Here is a 22,896-nt window from a genome sequence, read left to right as displayed (position 1 = left end):
GTTCCCCAGAGGCAGAGTACACTGCCTTGCTTCTCCTTATCCATAATCCATTGTAGGTAGTTTATGGCTCTGGATTGACAAAGTGCTCAATAACCAGCAGATTCTTTCAGCCTTTCGATGACATGCTTTAAAGTTACCACTAGAAGTAAGGTTTCAGTGATATGGAGATACAGTTACAACATGGCTCTGCACAAAGAAACCCATAACATCAGAATTTAGAAAGATTGAATTGGAATAAAAGTTATAATACAGTTATAGGTGTTGGCAGAATTATAGAAATTCAAATGAAGAAACTACATTTTACTTAGGGAGATGGATTAAGAAATATTTGACACAAGAAATCCTTTGGACCTGTGACTCAAAGAATGAATAATGTTTAACCAGGTGAAAAGTGAATACCTAAAACTGATATAAGTAAGACACTCCACCCAACAACTGCAAAATACATGTTCTTCTCAGGTGCACATACAGCATTCTCCAGGACAGAGAATATGTTAGGCCATATAACAAGTCTCAATGCATTCAGAAGAACTGAAACCATATATAATATCTTCTCCAACCATAATGGAATTAATCAATAACAGAAGGAAAAATTTGGGGAATTCAAAACCATGTGGAAATTAAACAACACACTCCTAAATAACCAATGGGTCAAAGAAGAAATCACAAGGGAGATTAGAAAATACTTTGAGATGAATGAAAACAAAAATAAAATGTACCAAACTTATGGGACATAGTAAAAGCAATGCTTAGAGAGAAATATGAATACAGATATTTTTAAAAAGAGACCCCAATTCAGTAAACTAACTTTTCGCCTATGATTCTGGAAAAAGAAGGGCAAACTAAACTGAAAGCAAGCAAAAATAAAGGCAAAATAAATATTGGAGTACAAATGAATGAGAGAATATGAATACAATAGAGAAAATCAACAAAACCAAAGGTTGTTCTTGGAAAACATCAGCAAAACTGACAAACTTTTAACTAATTGACTAAGAAAAAAGGGAGAAGACTCTAATCGCTAAAATCAGAAATAAAAGAGAGAGAATCACTATAGAAAAAAAGATTATAAGAAAATACTATGAACATCTGTATGCCAATAAATTAGATAATTCATATGAACAAATTTCTAGAAAGACATAAACTACCAAAACTCCCTCAAGAGGAAAAAGAAAATCTGAATAGACCTATAACAAAGAAAGGAATTTCATTAGTAATCAAAAAATGTCCCACAAAGAAAAGCCCAGAACCAGATGACTTCACTGGTAAATTCTACCAAATGTTTAAAGAATTACCACTAATCCTCTCAAACTCTTTCAAAAAACAGAAGGGGAAGAAACATTTCCCAACTCATTCTATGAGTCCAGTATTACTCTGATACAAAAACCCAACAAAGACATCACAAGAAAAGAACCCTACACACCAATATCCCTTATGGACCATATATAGATTCTCAGACACACACAACTCCCTAAACAACATACTAACAACCCAAATCCAACTACAGATATAACGGGTTATACACCATGACTAGTTAAGCTATTTGCCAGGCATGCAAGGTTAAACCGTTCAACATCCGAAACTCAAACAATGTAAGACAACATATGAAAAGAATAAAGGACAAAAACCACATGATCACCTTAACAGATGCAGAAAGAACATTTGGTAATCTTCACCACCTTTCCTGATTGAAAAAAAAAAAAATTCAATAAACTAGGGAACATCCTCAACCTGATTAATGGTATCTACAAACAAACAAACAAACAAAAAAAAAACCCAGAGCTAACATCACACTTAATGGTAAAAGACTGAAATCTTCCCCCTCCCTACCTCAGATCACAAACAAAACAAAGATGCCCACTTTCACCACTTTTATTTGACATTGTACTGGCATTTCTAGTCAGAGCAGTTGTGCAAGAAAAATAAAAAGCATTTGCACTGGAAAGGAAGCAGTGAAATTTCCTCTATTGGCAGATTACATGATTTTGTATATAGAAAATCCTAAGAAATACACACACACACACACGCACACACACACACACACATCAGAGCTAACAAGTTATCTCAGCAACATTCAGGATACAAGATCAATATACAAAAAGCAACTGTATTTCTATATACTAAAAAGAAATTAAGAAAACTATTATATCTACGATAACATAGAAAAAATAAGATACCTAAGAATAAATTTAACAAATGAAGTGCAAGGCCTATACACTAAAAACTGTAAAACATCATGGAAAGAAATTAAAGTAGACCTAAGTAGGTGGAATACATTTCGTGTTCACGGATTGGAAGACTAAAGGTTGTTAAGAGGGATGTACTCCCTTCATTGATCTACAGATTCAACACAATCCCAATCAAAGTTGCAACTGCATTTTCTACAGAAACAGACATGCTTATTATAAAATTCGCATGGAAATGCAAGGAACCCAGAATAGCCAAAACAACTTTGAAAAAGGACAAAGTTGGACTCACACTTCTTTTTTCAAAACTTACTACAAAGTCACAGTAATCAAGACTGTGTAGTACTGATATCAGAATAGTCATATAGATCAATCGAATAGAACTGAGAGTCCATAAATAAACCCAGGTATCCATGGCCAATTGATTTTCCACTTCACATCCATTGGGATGGCTATAATTCAAAAAGAGAAACATGGAGAAACTGGAACCCTCATACATTGCTGCTGTGAATGTAAAATGGCACAGCCACACTGGAAAACAATTTTGGTAATTCCTTAAGAACTTAAACATATGGTCTGGTATATGCCCAAGAAAATTGAAATCATATGTCCCTAGGAAAACACATATACACAAATGTTCCCAACATTATTCATGATGGCCCAAAATTGGAAACAACCCAAATGTCTACCAATGGATGAATGGATAAGCAAAGTGTGGTATATCCATGCAGTGAAATATTATTCAGCCATTTAAAAGGAATAAAGTATCGATACATGCTATGACATGGATGAACCTTGAAAACATTATACAATGTAAAAGAAATCTGATACAAAATCCATATATTGTACGATTCCATTTATATGAAATGTCCAGAATAGGCAAATACCCAAAATAGATTCATAGGGCAGGGGGAAGGTGTGGAGATGGAAGTGACAGCTAATGTGTGTCACTCATGTTTGGCATGATGAAAACTGTTCTGATTTTAGACAGTGTGATGAGTGTGCAACTTTGTGGTTATATTAAATTGCATAATTTAAGAGGCCGAATTTTATGTATATAGTCAGCCCTCTGTATTCATATGGGTTCCAAATCCATGGATTCAACCAACAAAGGACTGAAAATATTTTTTTAAAAAATTTAAAAATAACAATACAGCAATAAAAAAATACAAATTTTTTAAAATACAGTATAACAACTATTTACATAGCATTTACATTATATTAGGTATTATAGGTTGAGTATCCCTTATTCAAAATGCTTGGCACCAGAAGTGTTTTGGATTTCAGAATTTCCTGGATTTTGAAATATTTCAAAATATAAATAATGAGATATCTATGGGATGAGACCCAAGTTTAAACACATTTATTTATGTTTCATATACACCTCATACACATAGTCTGAAGTTAACTTCATACAATAATTTTGTGCATGAAACAAAGTTTTGACTGGGTTTTGACTGCAACCTATCACATGAGGTCAGATGTGAAACCAATCCCCTGTGGATATGAAGGGATGACTGTGATCGTCTCAGTGTTCTAAAACTCAGATCTAAGTTATGGAATCAGAATCACAGTGTGATATACTTAGTGTAGAACAAACTGGGACTAATTACCTTTATTTGATTGCTTGCTGCAATAATGTTAAGGGAGAAAAGCAGAGCAAAAAAGTCAATAGATTTTATTAATTCATTCCGCAAAAATGTATAGGTTTCTTGCCATCCTATGCAACTGTGTCAGTTCCCTCAGGGCATATACAAAGCTGAATGGTGCTTAGCTCCCCTCTTATGGTCTTAGAAGTTGATTGCATGGCTTAGAAGAGCACACAGTGCAGAGAGCCCAAAGAGGGTAAGTTCTGCTTGCTTACTGAGTATTGGACATGTCAGGGCAAGCCACCAAACTTCCAGTTCTGAACATCCCAGACAAGTCTGTCTAGGAAGAGAATGACTGGAGACACGAAGGCTGACAGGCTACACAGGAGAGAGACACTTGAATAAATTATAGAATGAAGGTCACACCCTGATCTCCCAGACAGGAGAGAAAGCAGTTGAGCATCCTTTTGTCTGGAGCCCCTGATTGAGGAAAGGGAGATATTGAGACAGATTACTCTGACTCCTGACCAAGTTCAGTACAAATTCCCCTAGACAAGGTGGCAGGGGAGGGGATGCTGTAAGAAACAAAAGGAAAAACTCAAACGCAAAAGTCACTCCATGCTAGGCTTTATCGGAGATGAAGAAAACAAGAGGAAGGGATAACTTTTTTAAAGTGAAACCTGGATAGGAGAAGACTGTCCCGCCATTTCAGCAAAGTGAAGACAGGAGGCACAGCCTAGACCATGTGGGGCCTGGTGGAATAATGGGGCTTAGCCTAGAACCAAGTGAAAGGAAGGGGACAGCATCATGCAAAAACAAACACTGGAGTGAGCGTAATGATTGACTCACATCAAAGGAACAGTGTTGTGGTGGACACACAGCCAAGACTACAGAGAGGGGAAGAGACACAAGCCTGAGATCTGGTGGATACAGCAAAAAGATCCTAGCTTTCATGATTGGGGAAGGGGGGCAGATTGGAATAACAATTATTCTGTTACTGGTTTTATTCTTTTTTTTTTTGAGATGGAGTCTTGCTCTGTCACCCAGGCTGCAGTGCAGTGGTGCAATCCTGCCTCCACCTCCCAAGTAGCTGGGCTGGGATTACAGGCGTGCACCACCACGCCTGGGTAATTTTTGCATTTCAGTAGAGACAGGGTTTCACCATGTTGGCAAGGCTGGTCTCGAACTCCTGACCTCAAGTAGTCCACCTGCCTTGGCCTCCCAAAGTGCTGGGATTACAGGTGTGAGCCACCGCACCCAGCCTGTTTTTATTTTTAACTGTGCCTGTTGTATTCTTCCCTCTCTGAGTTAGTGGGCCCTGGGAAGTTGAGGCTACACAGAATACAAAGCAAAATGCTAGAAGTGACTCAAGAAAATACAAGTACTAGGAAAAGGGAGTGTGTTTCAAAAGAGGGACAGAGAGCTTTAATTTAGAGACCGGGAAGAGATTCTATTCAGGTAGTGACATGTGAACTTAAAAGGATGTGAAAGGTTTTAACAATTGTTTTGTGATTATAGCAACAATATAAATTTAGTTTCATAAATATATTTTTAAAAACGGAAATAAAAATCACGAAGTATTCTACTGTTCAGATAAAGCCACCATTACTATTTGAGGAGTATATCTTTCCATATTTTATTTATTTATTTATATCTGTCTCTATCTATCTATAAATACCTAGAAGTCTATGCATATAAATAAATATAGATGTAAACCTAAGTTGTATGTGTTTGTAAATATATACATATATGTATTTCAAAACAAAAGTTTTGATTGATAAAGATTCTGACAGGGGAAAGAGAAGATTGAAAAGTATATTCTGGCTGGGCGTGGTGGCTCACGCCTGTAATCCCAGCACTTTGGGAGGCTGAGGCGGGCGGATCACGAGGTCAGGAGATCGAGACCATCCTGGCTAACACAGTGAAACCCCGTCTCTACTAAAAATACAAAATATTAGCCGGGCGTGGTGGCGGGCCCCTGTAGTCCCAGCTACTCGGGAGGCTGAGGCAGGAGAATGGCGTGAACCCGGGAGGCGGAGCTTGCAGTGAGCCGAGATAGCGCCACTGCACTCCAGCCTGGGCGACAGAACGAGACTCTCTCTAAAAAAAAAAAAATATATATATATATATATATACATATATATATTCTATAAGAGAGAGAACAATCTGAGCATAGGCAGCAAAAAGAAAAGATAGAGAGGCAAGAGAGTGTTCCAGAAAGGGCATGAGCTAAACAGTACTGGGTTCAAATTCTACCTCTGCCTCTATGGAAACCCAAGCAAGTTACCTAACCACACGGAACCTCAGTTTCCTCCTGTATAAAATGGGGGTAATAATACACATTTGTAGAGTTGTTTAAATGATCAGAGACACTTTCATATGTCAAGTGTGTAGGTCAAGTGTGCAGCAGTGCACGTAGGAAATGGAAGTGAGCTAAACAGGACTCCTGTGTGCGTGTGCTGTTGGTGTATTGCAGACTGAGCAGCTGTATGTGGTTTTTCTTGCTTCTAGTGGAACACGTATGTAAGGAAAAGGGATGCCAGGGACAACTCACTCACTATAGCCTGTGGATCACAAGCATTCTGAATTAACGGTAAAAGCAAATTAGCCAGAAATTGTAACAGGTCTTTTAAAACTATTGATGAGGCCAGGCATGGTGGCTCACGCCTGTAATCCTAGCACCAGCACTTTGGGGTGCCGAGGCGGGTGGATCACGAGGTCAGGCGTTCGAGACTAGCCTGGCAAACATAGTGAAACCTCGTCTCTACTAAAAATTTAAAAAATTAGCCGGGCATGGTGGCAGCCACCTGTAATCCCAGCTACTCGGGAGGCTGAGTCAGGAGAATCACTTGAACCTGGGAGGCGGACATGGCAGTGAGCCGAGATCGCACCGCTGCACTTTAGCCCAGGCAACAGTGTGAGACTCCATCTCAAAGAAAAAAAAAAAAAACTATTGATGAACTGTCCTTAAGCAATAACCCACCCAATTCCTAGAGAACTCACAAGCTGCACCTTAGCCCAGTCCCACTGCCTTGTGATTTCCTTCTGATCAGCTATATTGTACTAGGCAACAGGCCAAGGTTACTAGCTTTTTTTTTTTTTTTTACTGTTATTTTAGTGCTCATAATCTTTGAAAATCTCTTCTGGCCCTCAGAAAGCAGGGTAACACAAGGACATTGGTGGCTAACATTTGACTGTTGGGTTGGGCAGATTATATTTCTTTTTTTTTTTTTTTTTTGAGACAGAGTCTTGCTCTGTTGCCCAGGCTGGAGTGCAGTGGCGTGATCTGGGCTCACTGCAAGATCCGCCTCCCAGGTTCATGCCATTCTCCTGCCTCAGCCTCCAGAATAGCTGGGACTACAGGCGCCCACCACCACACCTGGCTAATTTTTTGTATTTTTAGTAGAGATGGGGTTTCACCATGTTAGCCAGGATGGTCTCAATCTCCTGACCTCGTGATCCATCCGCCTCAGCCTCCCAAAGCAGATTATATTTCTTTACTGGTTTTCCCTGAAACAGGGTAGGCAGGTTCCTGTCCCTGAGCAAAAACATCAACATACGGAGAGTCACTCAGGAAACCAATTTGGGTGAAGTATCTGTTTGCATAACCCATTTTTCTTCCAGAGCTATAAAAGTAATTATTCATCCATCTCTGACAAAGGAGACCATTATCCTGTTCTTACTGTGATTTGGATCTAATTTAGATGTCAACTACATTTATGAGTCCTCAATTTATTATGCAATCAAGATAAACAGATGGTGTCTCATAATCAGTATGAGGGCAGAATGACTTGGAGAGCTTGGAGATGAGCCAATAAAAACCTGTTTGCAGTGCCATTGAGTGTGGCAGTGCCTCCCAGAAGAGGTACCTCATTCTCACAGAATTAGTAGACCATAAAAACAGCCCTAATATTTGGGAGAGACAAAGTGAGGGAAATCAGAGAGGCAGTCAATATTCAAGGAAGTGCAGGAGGAGAAAGGGGGGCTCTGAAAGGAAGACTGTGTAAATGGTGGGTGAGCAGGAGGGCTAAAAAGCCAGAAGGGCCTGCAGCCCCTGCCTAGCTACTGCAGCCCCAACAGCTGAAAATGCAGCCAGCATCATTGAACTCAGCTGCTTACCTCAACTTTGCAGAGAGGCAGCCTTGAGTAATTCAATCAGTACTGACTGGAGGGCTCCTGTGTGCAGGTCACCAACAGGCTCTGTGGGCAATACAAAGAAGGACACAATAGAGGTTCTGCCGCCAGGGGAGTTGTAACCCAAGGTACATGCATAATCATGGAACTCAATATCATACCGTGTGCCAGGAAACAGTGAGGGAGCCCAGCTCTTTTCTACTGGAAAGAGCTGTTTGCCTGTGGTCAACAGAAAGCTCTTAGTTCCAGTGATCAATGTTGTTTTGTGTAATCTAGTCCCATACTTATACAAATATAGATTATAAAAACAAATCAATCTTTTTAGTTACATAGAATTACATAAAATTATGAGTTTCTAACTTTAAAAATCAGGATATAACCCACATAAAACAATATTATAAAGACCAAAGTCTTCCTACTCATTCTCTACTAAAAGACATATTTAATAACAAAATATATGCAAGATAAAGTTATACAGACTTTTAAGAGGAGATGGTTGTGTTGTTAATCTCAAATTCAAAAGTCTTCAGAACAAGTAAAAGAGGCAGGAGAGCTTCGGCTTAGTCAGGAAAATTCTGTGCCCACCATCCCACCTGCCCCCCATTTCCCCCACCAACACCCCAGCAAAGAACTAACAGAAAGAACAAAAAGGAATTTGAGGAGCTGCAAAGAATCCAAGATCCATTTTTTAGTGACAACCTGACAGCATTTTGTTTGAAAATGTTGTCAGTAAAAACAATCTATGGGCCAGGTATGGTGGCTCACATCTGTAATCCCAACAATTTAGGAGGCCGAGCCGGGCAGATCACCTGAGGTCAGGAGTTCAAGACCAGTCTGATCAACATGGCGAAACCTTGTCGCTACTAAAAATACAAAAATTAGCTGGGTGTGGTGGCACTTGCCTGTAATCTCAGCTACTCTGGAGGCAGAGACAGGAGAATTGCTTGAACCCGAGAGATGGAGGTTGCAGTGAGCCGAGATCGCGCCACTGCACTCTAGCCTGGGTGACAGAGTGAGACTCGGTCTCAAAAAAATTATGCCAATGTCTTTACTTATTTGATCTGTTTAAGTGCTTTCCTGTGTAAATGATCCTCTCAACATTACTGCTTGTAGGAAGCAGCCAATTCTGGGCCAGTTTGCTCAGAACATATCACTATGAAAGTGAAAACTCAGTCTCATGTCTGCTGTAGCTCTTCCCCTAGATCTTCATAGAGCTGACCCCTGGTCATTCAGTTCTCTGCTCAGATGTCACTGGCTGGATGTGAAGAAAGGAGGAAGTGGCATCAGGGATTGACCCAGGTTTCATGTTTGGTGAATGGGATGGACAGTTGTTCCAACAAACACGTCAGGGAATTTAGGAGAAAGTGCAGGCTTGTGTGGAGAGAGATGTAGAGAGCAGAGAAGAGGGGAGGAGAGAGATGGTTAACACGGCTCATTTATGGACACGTGGAGTCTGTGGAATACCAAAGTGAAGACGTCCAACACAGTTGAATAGATAGCTCTGGAACACAGGCAAGAAGTGTGGCAGACAGAGGAGAGAAAAGAACATCAGCATACAGATGAGAATAAAAAACCATAAAAGTACATGAGATTACTCTAAGAGAAGGGCAGAGAGTAAGAAGGAAAGAGAGCACAGAACCCTAGAGCACATCAATATTTAAGGGACAGAGGAAATAAATTCAGTCACTGTAACTAAGAAAGAATGACCAGACTGGAAGGAGAATGAGAAGAAGAGTGTCAATGGAAGATTATCATAATGTCAAATATGATAGAAGAGTCAAGTAAGATATGGGCTGAGAAACTGAAATATGTCCATTGAATTATGTCCTTTACTATTGTTGTTTCAGTAGCGTGACAAGAATGGAAACCAGTGGGTTGAGAGAGCTGGGTTGGGGGGAAGATGTGGGATGATATGTACACTTTTTTCTCCTAAACTGAGGAGAAAGAAAAGAGAGCAATAGCTGGAGAAAGGATGAAGAATCTAGGAAGGAATCTTTTTTAAATGGAAGAGTATGAGAAGCCTGGATGCAGGGGCGAGGAGGGCTGAAATTACAGGTGAGAGAGCAAAAAGCTGACAGATTCAATGGCAAAAAATGATGGAATCCAGAGCACAGGGTTTGATGGGTGTTCAGTGGGAGGAGGGTACCCAAAACCAGAAGAAACGACTGATGGAGACACAGGTAGGGTAAGAGAGGAGGAAGCTGAGAGAATTTTTCAATGCTCTCCGTGAAAACGGTTAGTGGGGATATCAGGGGAATGGAAGTTGAGGCTGAACAAGAATAAATGAGAGAATTGATTTAGAGAAGGGGTCAGAAAACTTCACGGTCTAAAAAAGAAAAGTGACTTGCTTGAGGTTGCATTGCTGGTTAATGCTTAAGAAGATAGCAGCAAGAGGAAGGGGCCTGGTTTGGTGAGAGGATCTAACATGTACTGAGGCTCTATTACATCCCAAGCACTCTTCTTGGTGCCTTATGTATGGTCACTTAGATCACACAATGCTATCCTATAAGGCATATACTTACTAGTATCCCCATTGTGTTGATGAAAAATGTGAGGCTAAATAACGTGTTCAAGGTCATAATGTCCATAAGCATTTAAGCTGTTATTCAAAGCCGTGTCTTTTGACTTCAGGCATGGTAGCAATCCAGGGGCCCAAAGCCAGTGCCTTTTCCACTCTACCAAATTTTTTTTTCATTAGTACTTGTTAAGTGTCCTGCTGTCCCCAACAGCAATAAAAAATACTGAGTGCTAGACAGGCATGGTGGCTCATGTCTGTAATCCCAGCACTTTGGGAGGCTGAGGTGGGCAGATCGCCTGAGGTAAGGAGTTTGAGACCAGCCTGGCCAACGTGGTGAAACCCTGTCTCTACTAAAAATAGAAAAAATTAGCCAGGTGTGGTGGCAAACACCTGTAATCCCAGCTACTCGGGAGGCTGAGGCATGAGAATTACTTGAACCCATGAGGCAGAGGTTTCAGTGAGCTGAGATTGCACACTGCACTCCAGCCTGGGTGACAAAGCAAGACTCTGCCTTAAAAAAAAAAAAAATGAACTCAGTGCCTCAGTTCATTGACTTTTTCCACTGAGTTTCCTCAGCAGAAAAGTCAATTCAAGACTAAAATATTTAAAGTATAATATTTTTGTTCACTACAAAAATTATCACTACATAAACACACAAATCCTGCTGCCACTTTGGTTGCTAATGGGAACCAGTTGATGAAACCAGCAATATAAAAGGTAAGACACTATGTAAACTAAAGAGATCAAAGGTGGCTTCTAGCTCCTAGCTTCTTCTTTGCTGAAGTATACCATATTGATGGTGAGCATCTTATATTTATGATTTTTATGGAAACCCTCAGTAACCAAAAGACATTTTAAAGTGCAAAGTACACACACACACACACACACACACACACACGAAACTATCAATTGTGTTTATAGGTTAGCTGAGTAGTATCTACAGGAACACACAAAAAAACCCACAGAATGTCATAACAATTAATACATATAACACTTACTATATGCCAGTTAATGTTGGGGTTTTATATATCATTTAACACTCCCCAGAGTCCTACTAAGTAGGACCTATTATTGTACAAATGAAGAAACAGAGGCACAAGATGATTAATTAACTTGCTCAGTGTCACATAACTAGTAAGCAGCAAAGCAAACCCCAGAGCCTGTGGAGCCTGACTCATACCAAATTAAAAGTGGCTGTGACTTTTCTCCCTCTGGAGAGTTTTGAGCTTTCATTTTAGAGCTGTTCTTCCTAAAGGGTAGAGGAATGAACTAGGTACCTCCCTTGAGAATTAATGTTCTGGAATGCATAAAGTGTGAGAAAGAAAAATTGTCACCTTAGCAGAACATGGTCGGATATGATGCCAGCTGGTCCTTCTGGAAAAATATTAGTGTTTCTTATAAAACACCTGATAGATTTGAATAAGCAGATCAAGGAAGAGTCTGGTTACTTTTTGCCAAGAGAAAATTTTTTGTTTACTTAAAAGCTCCTACCTTTTAGGCAAGTTTTAAATACAACTTTGAAACATGTAATTAATGTGTCTGGGAAGTGTATTTTTGTCTAAAATGAACAGCTTAAGTACTATTCCATGACTCTGCAGTGTAAAGGGTACTAAATTGGAACACATTATGAATAGCCTGTTAGGGCAATTTTCTGACATGGAATCTTCTGATGGCCTGGTCCCTAGCCAATTCTCCCTGGGGACTGGTCTTTAAAGATTATTGCTGCCTCAAAGTGGCAGTCCTTGTCAAGAAGTAGAGATAACACTACTGCATGTAACTACCTCTACATCCTTAAGACCAAGGGGAAAATGGTCTCAATACATAGTATGCAATGGGTTATTACTGAATAGTTTCAAATTTTCTGGCTAAGGCTGACACTCCCTTTCTAATCCATTCTATTTCACTTCCAATAACCTCAAATGCCCTCTGCTCTTGTCAACATCCTGCTCCAACGTCTTCAGGCGGCACCTAATAGAACATTGTCCAGGTTCTTTAATTAACATGGAAGGTCCTCCCCACAGTGACTCACTTTTCATTATTCTCTCTGACTCTGCTCTAGTCACAAATGTTTGCCTTTTCACACTTGCTGTCCTCTGTGACACAGCTACAATCCCAGAGTCTGCCTCTATTCTTCTGCCCTCTGTTTGCTGTTTCTGAAATATCCTCCCAATTTATTTACATCCTAGTCATCCTTCAAGGCCCACTTAAGCCCCAGTCCCAAGAAGCCTTTGAAACTGCTCCACTTACTGTGATATCTACCTGAAATTTCATTCAAAGTACTTATAAACTGTCTTTGTTATTTCTATATACTTGTTCCTTCTACCTACTTAGATTATAAATTATTTCATGGCAGGGACTGAGTCTTTAACTTCAGAATCTAGTACAGGTACTTGGCACAATGTACGTATTCAATAATTGCTGATGGTGACTCCCAAATCTGGTATAAAAACACCGGTAATTATTACCAATTTTCTCAAAAGGTTTAACCTTTGTTTAAAGAAAGTTCGACAAAGATCACACAGTACTTTTTAAAAAGGATGTCAAGAACAAGGTAATGTAGCTTTTAGTTGGGCCTCAGCATAAACAGACATCTGAATTTAGAAGCCTGTTTCTCCTATGGAAGATACGATCATGTGTAGACAGCTATTTGCAGCATGAAAAGTCACAGAGGCTCTCTGAAGAGGGGAAAATAGCAAAGCTGGCAGACACTTTTTGTGCTGCCTTTCTTTCTATAAATTACAGGTGGGTTGGTTTAATACCTGAAAACCCAAATAATGTGTTAAGTCTTCTGCATCAATTATACTTCAAAATGACGCCCAATACGAAGAATGGAATAATAGATGTTGCATGTTTGTTACCAATTATAATGTCTGTATTATGAAAGATGTAAGTGTGTCATTGTCGTTTTCTTGTAACATGATATGGTATAAAGTGTAGCAGAATAATCTTCACCAAAAATTGACTGAATCATCTGATTATGTTTCAGATATTTATCACCATCATTCACCAAGATTTTAGTTTCTGCATACTAATCAGAAAGAGAGAATTTCTCCCACAAACAGGCAACAAAACCTCAAATAACTAGGCATAAACAGATGTTGTCTCTCGTTATTACATTAAGTTTGGGTAAAGTGTGAACTTCTTAGAATTTGCAAGGAGAATTCAAGTTTCCCAGAATGAGACTGGGGTCATTAATGATACTGCGAAAACTTAAAAACAGCTCACCATGGAACAAATTCCATCTATTCCTCAACAGAGCTTGAAAAACAAAATACAACTTCCTACTAAATATGGCAGTTTTCAGTCTTTATGCTGTGAACCAGTGAAGTATGCACATGATGCAGAAAATAATAAAGGCACATTGTACCAAGTTACAAACTCTTGAATTTGTATGATATGGTTTGTGTCCCCACCCAAATCTCAAGTCAAATTGTCATTCTCAGTGTTGGAGGAGGGGCCTGGTGGGAGGTGATTAGATCACGGGGGTGGACTTTCTCCTTGCTGTTCTCTTATAGTAGTTCTCACAAGACCTGGTTGTTTAAAAGTGTGTAGCACTTCTTCCTTCACTTGCTTTCTCCTGATCCCACCATATAAGACAGTTTTGCTTCCCCTTCATCTTCCACCATGATTGTTAAGTTTCCTGAGGCCTCCTTAGCCATGCTTCCTATACAACTTGCAGAACTGTGAGTCAATTAAACCTCTTTTCTTTATAAATTACCCAGTCTCAGGTAGTTCTTTCTAGCATTGCGAGAACAGACCAATACATATATTTTTAGAAAAGATTATGTAGGGCAAACTGAACCAAGATTTTAAGTTAATATTAGATACTATAACATACTTATTTAAAAACAGATCAAAATCAAACCCAAAAACAAACCCAAAACATACTATAGCTCTTGGACTAATTCTTACTTGCAAATTATCTTGCTTTTGTTATTCATATTTTGTCCCAAAGGCCCTAATGCTAAATAAAATAAAATAAATTATGGAGCTTTATTTTAATCAAATTCAATAACTTTAACAGCATTGTTCACATTAACATAACTGTCTAAATCAATCACTTTACCACATATATGATTAGAACCAAAAGAAAGCTGAAGGCCGGGCACAGTGGCTCATGCCTGTAATCCCAGCACTTTGGGAGGCTGAGGCAGGTGGATCACTTGAGGTCAGGACTTTGAGACCAGCTTGGCCAAAAAGGTGAAACCCTGTCTCTACTAAAAATACAAAAAAATTAGCCGGATGTGGTGGCACATGCCTGTAGTCCCAGCTACTCAGGAGGCTGAGGCAAGAGGATCACTTGAGCCTGGGAGGTGGAGGTTGAAGTCAGATGAGATTATGCCAGTGCACTCCAGCCTGAGCAACAGAGTCAGACTCCATCTCAAAAAAAAAAAAAAAGGCTGAAAATTGCCCAACCACTTTTATTAAAGGTTTTCAGTTTTAAGCTGCATGGAATACTAAGAGGTCTGATTCCATGACCTGGAGAGGTAAGCAAGCAAACAGAGCACTGGGCTAGTTCTCAGGAAGGCAGAGTTATTCAGATTCTGCCTGTAAGTGTGTCATCTAAAACATCCACTTACATTCTCAAAAACTGTATTTTCATTAAAAGAAAGGAAATGGACTAGATGAGCTTTAAGGCCCCTTTTAATACCTAACACTGAGACTCAATCTTCAGAAAAAAATTTAGAATGCATTGCTTTAAACCTTTCCTAAACATTTATACTTTGTCTCTCTCATAAAGCAATATTAGAAGGTATGACTATCTAGGAAATAAATTATATCCATCCCATTAGTTTCAGTAAGGGCTTGGCACAACAAATGCAATCCCATTACAATACTCCTAGCCAAACAAGGGCCGTTATGCACTATACAACCCTGAGGGAAAGAAAACTGAAGGGGGCCAGCCCCTCCACACCTCTGGGTATTCCTCGTCAGGTGGAACGAGAGACTGAGAAAAGGAATAAGACACAGAGACAAAGTATAGAGAAAGAACAGTGGTCCCAGGGGACCGGCGCTCAGCATATGGAGGACCCGCACAGGCCCCGGTCTCTGAGTTCCTTCAGCGTTTATTGATTACTATTTTCACTATCTCGGCTAGGGGAATGCGGCAGGAGAACAGGGTGATATTGGGGAGAAGGTCAGCAGGAAAACATGTGAGCAAAGGAATCTGTGTCACAAATAAGTTTAAGGGAAGGTACTGTGCCCGGATGTGCACGTAGGCCAGATTTTTGCTTCTCTCCACCCAAACATCTCAGTGTAGCAAAGAGTAACAGAGCAGCATTGCTGCCAGCATATCTCGCCTCCAGCCACAGGGCGGTTTTCTCCTACCTCAGAATAGGAGGAATTTATGATCGGGTTTTACACCGAGACATTCCATTCCCAGGGACATGCAGGAGATGGAGGCCTTCCTCTTATCTCAACTGCAAGAGACCTTCCTCTTTTACTAATCCTCCTCAGCACAGACCCTTTACGGGTGTCAGGCTGGGGAGGACGGCTGGGTCTTTCCCTTCCCACAAGGCCATATCTCAGGCTGTGTCAGTTGGGGGAAACCTTGGACAATACCCAGGCTTTCTTAGGCAGAGGTCCCTGCGGCTTTCCGCAGTTCGTTATGCCCCTGGTTAATCGAGAATGGAGAATGGCGATGACTTTTACCAAGCATACAGCCTGTAAACATATTGTTAACAAGGCACACCCTGCACAGCCCTAGATCCCTTAAACCTTGATTCCATACAGCACATGTTTCTGTGAGCACAGGGTTGGGGCTAAAGTTATAGATTAACAGCATCTCAAGGCAAAACAATTTTTCTCAGTACAGATCAAAATGGAGTTTCTTATGTCTTCCTTTTCTACATAGACACAGTAACAGTCTGATCTTTCTTTTCCCTACAGAAAATGTATGTGCCTTGTTTCAAAATAATGAGGAAATGAGGGCCTGCCACTGTGGCTCACACCTGTAATCCAGGCACTTTGGGAGGCTGAGGTGGGCAGATCACTTCAGGTCAGGAGTTCAAGACCAGCCTGGCAAACATGGTGAAACCCCATCTCTACTAAATATACAAAAGTTAGCCAGGTGTGGTGGCAGATGCCTGTAATCCCGGCTACTCACATGAGAATCGCTTGAGCCTGGGAAGTGGAGGCTGCAGCGAGCCAAGGTTGCACCACTGCATTCCAGCCTGGGCAACACAGCGAGACTCTATCTCAAAAAAGGAATGAGGAAATGAAGTCAGTGTTAGGAATCACCCTTACAATTTTAAGGAAATTGAACACTCGAACAAAGGATTTTTAATGAAGCAATTTTACTTTTGCGCAGAGGGGTGTCTCTTTGGCCAGTTGCCATGAGAGCGCACTTGAACAAAGGGGCACGAGGGCCTTTATTTTTGACGCAAGTCTTGCCTTTGTATTCTTTTTTTATTGGTCGTGGTCGGGTCGTACAATTTAAACTAATTTTGGTTGGCTAAATATTCGATTTTTTTTAGATAGGGTGAGCATGTAAAAGAAAAAGTGGAGGGAAAGGGGAAAGGGTGTTTGTAATGAGCTAGAAAGTTAGTCTTTTTTTTAATAAGGAAAGGAATGTAAGTTGGTATTGATAAAACGTGGTATTGTGGTGTGCCTGGGCATTTAACAAAGGCAAAGAGGAAAAAAGGAGAAAAAGGAGAAAAATTGGGGGGGTAGGTACTATGAATTAAAGAATAAAAGATTGATCAGATTATTTGAAGAGAAATCTTATCATATCCCACATCAGTTTATCAATACACCCAGTCTTTTTAAACAATTTCAACAAAAAGTTAATTTGTTTGAAATGGTTAGTTGACTCCTAACTCATCATTCCAATCACATTACCAACAGATTGAAAGATATTCTGCAACTTAATCGCATTACCAACAGACTGAAAGATATTCTGCAACTAATTCCAATAAAATGTTATTTTTTAAACAATGGATCACTTTAGAATTCAGGAAACATCTATGTCAATACTGTTTTCTAATTTCCTATTATTTATTCTTTCCTGCTGTTGGGGCTCAGAAAATGATACCCCAAAGTGAAGGCCTCAGAAGCAGCCTCAGAAGCAAAGTTTCTAACCAACCTGTCTTACCCTCCTGTCTATCTGTCATACCCTCATTCTCTCCCGAAGCAAGTCATAGAAAATAGAATTCCTCTTCCCCAAGGCTGATTACAGAAACCAGAACCTCTAAGCTTCCCCAACTTTTTTTTTTTTTTTGAGACGGAGTCTAGCTTTGTTGCCCAGGCTGGAGTACAGTGGCGTGATCTTGAGTCACTGCAACTTCTGCCTCCCAGGTTCACACAATTCTCCTGCCTTAGCCTCCTGAGTAGCTGAGATTATAGGTGCACGCCACCACGCCTGGCTAATTTTTGTATTTTTAGTAGAGATGGGGTATCACCATGTTGGTCAGGCTGGTCTCAAACTCCTAAGCTCGTGATCCACCCGCCTTGGCCTCCCAAAGTGCTAGAATTACAGGCGTGAGCCACTGTGCCCAACCGCTTCCCCTACTTTTTGTCTAAGAATTGGCCATAAAGAAATTCTCTCACCTGCCGTGTTCGATAGCAGCTCATAAGACCTCCATTCCAGAAAGGATCCTGTACTGTATCCTGAAAGGAGAAATGCTACAATCGAAAGAAAGTTCAAGAATCTGAACAGACAGGTCTTGCTAGGTTTTCTATTACCATTAGCTCATATCCTTTGTTGTCCAATCACATTTCTACACGACTGTCCCTGTTTCATCAAACCTAAGCATATAATGAGACAGAGTCACCTGTATCTTTGGGTCTTCACTCTGAAGGCTCCTGCATCATGTAAAACTTTGATCAATAGGAGGCTGAGGAAGGCAGATCACGATGTCAGGAGATCAAGACCATCCTGGCCAACGTGGTGAAACCCCATCTCTACTAAAATACAACAAATTAGCCAGGTGTGGTGGCACACACCTGTAGTCCCAGGTACTTGAGAGGCTGAGGCAGGAGAATTGCTTGAACCTGGAAGGCGGAGGTTGTAGTGAGACAAGATCACGCTACTCCACTCCAGCCTGGCGACAGAGCAAGACTCTGTCTCAAAAACAAACAAACAAACAAACCTTGATCAAATACAGTAAATTTATAATGTTTTTCTCTTGTTTTTGTTTTGTTTTTATCTTTTCTTTTTTGAGACAGGGTCTCACTCTATGGCCTAGGCTGAGTGCAGTGGCACAATCTTGGCTCACTGCAGCCTTGACCTCCCAGGCTCAAGTGATCTGCTCACCTCAGCCTCCTGAGTAGCTGGGACTACAGAGGCACACCATCACACCCAGCAAATTTTTGTATTTTCTGTAGAGACGGGGTTTTGCCATGTTGTCCAGGCTAGTAATTTTCTCGTTAACCTGTCTTTTGTTATAGGAGTGTTAGCTGTAACACTTATGATGGGAAAGAAAGGGATCATCCCCTTTCCACCCCTACACTGCCTCTGTTTATGTTTTCTCCCTTAAACTGACAGGGCTGGTACACTTTTGTCGAAAGATGGGACTTTTTTCTCCTAAATTCAACTGTCATTCAAACTGGTTCAGACTAATGACAATTCTACCAAGTAGTGTATACCAGTAGCCTCAATAAAGAGATTTTGGGGGACAAATGTGCATCTTCCACACAGTTGTAGCCATGGAGTGCATATCTAACTTCCTTAAATTATCTATGTGGATCTGTCATCCTATAATTTGTCTAAATCCTTATTTTTTAATATTATGAATAGAGTCCAGCTTATATATAAAAATGTATTTCCTTTCTATGTCTTAAAAATTACTTGCTGTTGAGCGATACTATATTCCTAAAATATAGCGGAATCAAAATTCCTAGTTTACAGTCCCCTACCTCTATTACTTACTAGCTATTTGACCTTTATACCAATCAATCATCAGAGATGATTGAACCAGAGCAACTCCATCTTGAATAGGGGCTAGGTAAGATAAGGCTGAGACCTACTGGGCTACATTCCCAGACAGTTAGGCATTCTAAGTCACAGGATGAGATAGGAGGTTAGGCATTCTAAGTCATAGGATGAGATGGGAGATTGGCACAAGGTACAGGTCATAAAGACCTTGCTGATAAAACAGGTTGCAGTAAAGAAGCCAGCTAAAACCCACCAAAACCAACATGGCGACGAGAGTGACCTCTGGTCATCCTCACTGCTACACTCCCACCAGCACCATGACATTTTACAAATGCCATGGCAACATCAGGAAGTTACCCTATATGGTCTAAAAAGGGGAGGCATGAATAATCCACCCTTTGTTTAGCATACAATCAAGAAATAACCATAAAAATAGGCAACCAGCAGCCCTTGGGGGTATTCTGCCTATAGAGTAGCCATTCTTTTATTCCTGTACTTTTCTAATAAACTTGCCTTCACTGTACTCTATGGATTCGTCTAGAATTATTTCTTGCAGGAGATCCAAGAACCCTCTCTTGGGGTCTGGATTGGGCGCCCTCAATAGTAATTGGTTTAAAAGGTGCTTATCCTTACAGCTTCGAGGGCAAGGTCTGACTCTTTTTGCACAGTACACAGCAAGGAATTTTTAAAGCAATAGCTAACATTTTTCATGCCAAGCATGGGGCTAACATGCTACATATATTTCCTGTTTAACCATCATTCGTGTTACCCCCCATTTTACAAGTGAAAAAAGTGACACTTTGAGAAATCAAATCCAAGGTCATGGCTAGTATGTTGCCAACTAGTTGCTCTCCACTGATGGGGCAGTATATCTTATTCTCTGGAAATTAACAAGTTAGCTGATGTTAGTTTGAGGCATATACATTGCCTTCAGAAATGAATATGCTTTGGTCACTGCTGCCATTAGCCTTTGTGTTTACAGAATCAAGAGACTAATGACTTCCGGTTGACCTTCATATTGAAGGCAGTGGGGTTTATCCTATAGTTCCTGACTATCCCTACTTATCTTTTAAACCCTCCAGTTATTGCAGCATTTACATCTTTCTTCATTTACCATTATTGGATTTCTATTGAGCACACAGGCAGCATTCAAGGAGATACCAGGATCATCCAGACAAAATATGTGCCTTCAAGGAGCTGAAAGCTACCATATAATCAAAGTATGAAGTTCTTTTTTTTTTTTTTTTTTGACAGAATCTCTCTCTGTCACCCAGGCTGGAGTGCAGTGGTGCGATCTTGGCTCACTACAAGCTCCGCTTCCCAGGTTCACACCATTCTCCTGCCTCAGTCTCTCCTGTAGCTGGGACTACAGGTGCACACCACCACACCCGGCTAATTTTTTGTATTTTTAGTAGAGACGGGGTTTCACTGTGTTAGCCAGGATGGTCTCGATCTCCTGACCTGGTGATCCGCCTGCCTCAGCCTCCCAAAGTGCTTGGATTACAGGCGTGAGCCACCGTGCCCAGCGAAGTATGAAGTTCTTAATCATCCATAGCATGAAATGTTTCTTACATGTATCTTAATTATGAGACGAACGATTTTCAAAATCCTGAGCCCATGACATTTAGTTCCTATCTGTATGACAGAGCACTTGGTAGTCCGCCTTGTTTTGTGGTTATATCAAGAAACTCTAACTTAATCACAGATTTCTCCATGGTGCAGTTGTAGATGCTTTGCATCTGAGGACTAAGCTCTGATTTTTTTTATCATGCCCAAATTCCTATCTAAGGGGTCTGGGGAGTCATGCCCCACAAATAATAAGTTATCATCAAATGGGTTTTATTTAACTCTATATATCGTGACTTACTTTCCAACTTGACTCTGGCATAACATTATGAGACAAGGAAGAAAATAAAAATATTTTACCCCAAAACATGTTTCTTTGCCATATCTTGAAATGGCCATACAAAGCTGTCCTTTGCGGGGAAAAATTCTCATCTGTAAAGAATCCCTATAACATAGCTAGATCTTTTTCTTCCAGGCCCCCCAATCCTAAAGAGATTAAAAGTCTAGCACCTTTCAAACATCTGAATAGGAAACATTTGTCATGTATTGTCTCTAAAGGCAGCCACTACAAGACTTCAAAAGAACCTTGGTCTCCACAATCTTTTATCTTAACTTGAACATTCCCTTTCTGTTGATCCCAGGTCTTCAGACAAACTCAACCAATTATCAACCAGAAAATGTTTAAATTTACCTATAGCCTGGAAGCCCCCTCCCCTCTCGCCTTTGAGTTGTCCCCCGTTTCTGGACCAAACCAATGTATTTCTTAAATGTATTTGATTGATGTCTCATGCCTCTCTAAAATGTATAAAACCAAGTGTGCCCGGACCACCTTGGGCACATGTTCTCAGGACCTCCTGAGGGCTGTGTCAGGGGCCACGGTCACTCACATTTGGTTCAGAATAAATCTCTTCAAATATCTTAGAGTTTGACTGTTTTCGTTGACCCACCAATTGGCCGGATTGTTACTCATTATTTACTTGACAAACACATTAGGAGCCCTGTCCCCGGAAGCTCGCTGTCACGAGGGGCCTCTGACATCTCCTTCTTGAGAGAAAGGTCGCCTGGCCTGGGTGAGGTCGTAGTTCCCGCGACCCCGTGCTTGCAAGTACTGGCTGCCTCCTACTATAGTGTAAACTCCAGGAAGGATCCCACAGGGGACCTGACAGCTCACGGTCCTGGCCGACAACCGCCCTGGGAGCGGAATGGATGGAGCCCGCAGTCGTCCCGGCGCACTGGGCAAGCTCTGCTCCCACTGTGGCAGGCCAGATCTCCATTAGCAACCAGAGCAGCTCTCACCAACGCCTCACTGTCATTCTGATGCATGTATAAGTTAAACATTGGAGAAACTGGTGCCTTAAGAGAATTGGAGAAACTCGTGCCTTAGGAGAAAGGCTAGAATGTAAAGACAAGTCCATTAGGATCCCGCCTGAGCTTTTTCAGCCCCTAGAGTTTAATTAAAATAATGGAGTTGCTCTTGCACACCTTGTACCAGGACCCACTTTAGATTATTTCCAAGGCTCTGAAGCAATTGTCTAGACACCTGACCCTATTACCGTTAAAGATTGGCTTGAGTGAAACACTTTGGCTTTCGACTTGTAAATTAGCACTGAATGAACTTGTATTAATAATTTTGAGTTGGTCTGGTGAGTTACTCCGACCTTCTCCCTGTAACCTGTTGCAGAAATAAACTCCGTTCTTTCCCAGTCTGTCTGCATCTCGTTACTGAACGGCGAGAACAAGCAGTCGGACCCGGGTGGGTCGGGGAACACCACCTCACCCGCAGCCGAAACCCTTCACCCGCATCCCTTCCCGGCCCGTGAGGCCTCCGCAGGCGGCGGCGCTCGGGACACGGCGTTCGCGGTGCTCGCCTCCGCTGCCCGAGGGGAAAAGGGCAGGAGAAATCTGAGGAGTCCTTGGGCCAGGAGCCAAAGCCCCTCAAGTGCCCGGGCGCGAACCCTGGGCGCCGAGCTCTCACGTCTGTCTCCGCCAGTACGCTAGAGCCGGAGCAGTGGGCCAGCACTCACCGGCCCA

At 41.1% G+C, this 22,896-nt stretch overlaps 1 protein-coding gene across 2 annotated transcripts in view; it reads right to left on the bottom strand.

The window, feature by feature from the left end:
* The window catches only part of ACKR2 (atypical chemokine receptor 2), a 61,637-nt gene extending 38,762 nt beyond the window's left edge, over positions 1-22,875 (bottom strand). The window contains exons 1-3 of one of the 2 annotated variants that reach the window (XM_063805643.1): positions 22,524-22,875; positions 17,973-18,032; positions 7,892-7,972 (exon numbers count right to left, since the gene is read on the bottom strand). The gene's annotated coding sequence lies outside the window, so the exon portion shown is untranslated. Of the gene's footprint in view, positions 1-7,891; positions 7,973-17,972; positions 18,033-21,752 lie in introns of those variants that run through there. The other variant, XR_001713271.4, reaches the window with a different exon arrangement.
* Positions 22,876-22,896: the final 21 nt, after the last annotated feature.

The sequence above is a fragment of the Pan troglodytes genome, chromosome 2 (genome assembly GCF_028858775.2).
Source record: "Pan troglodytes isolate AG18354 chromosome 2, NHGRI_mPanTro3-v2.0_pri, whole genome shotgun sequence".
NCBI lineage: Eukaryota > Metazoa > Chordata > Mammalia > Primates > Hominidae > Pan > Pan troglodytes.
This window is presented reverse-complemented; position numbering and strand designations above follow the sequence as displayed.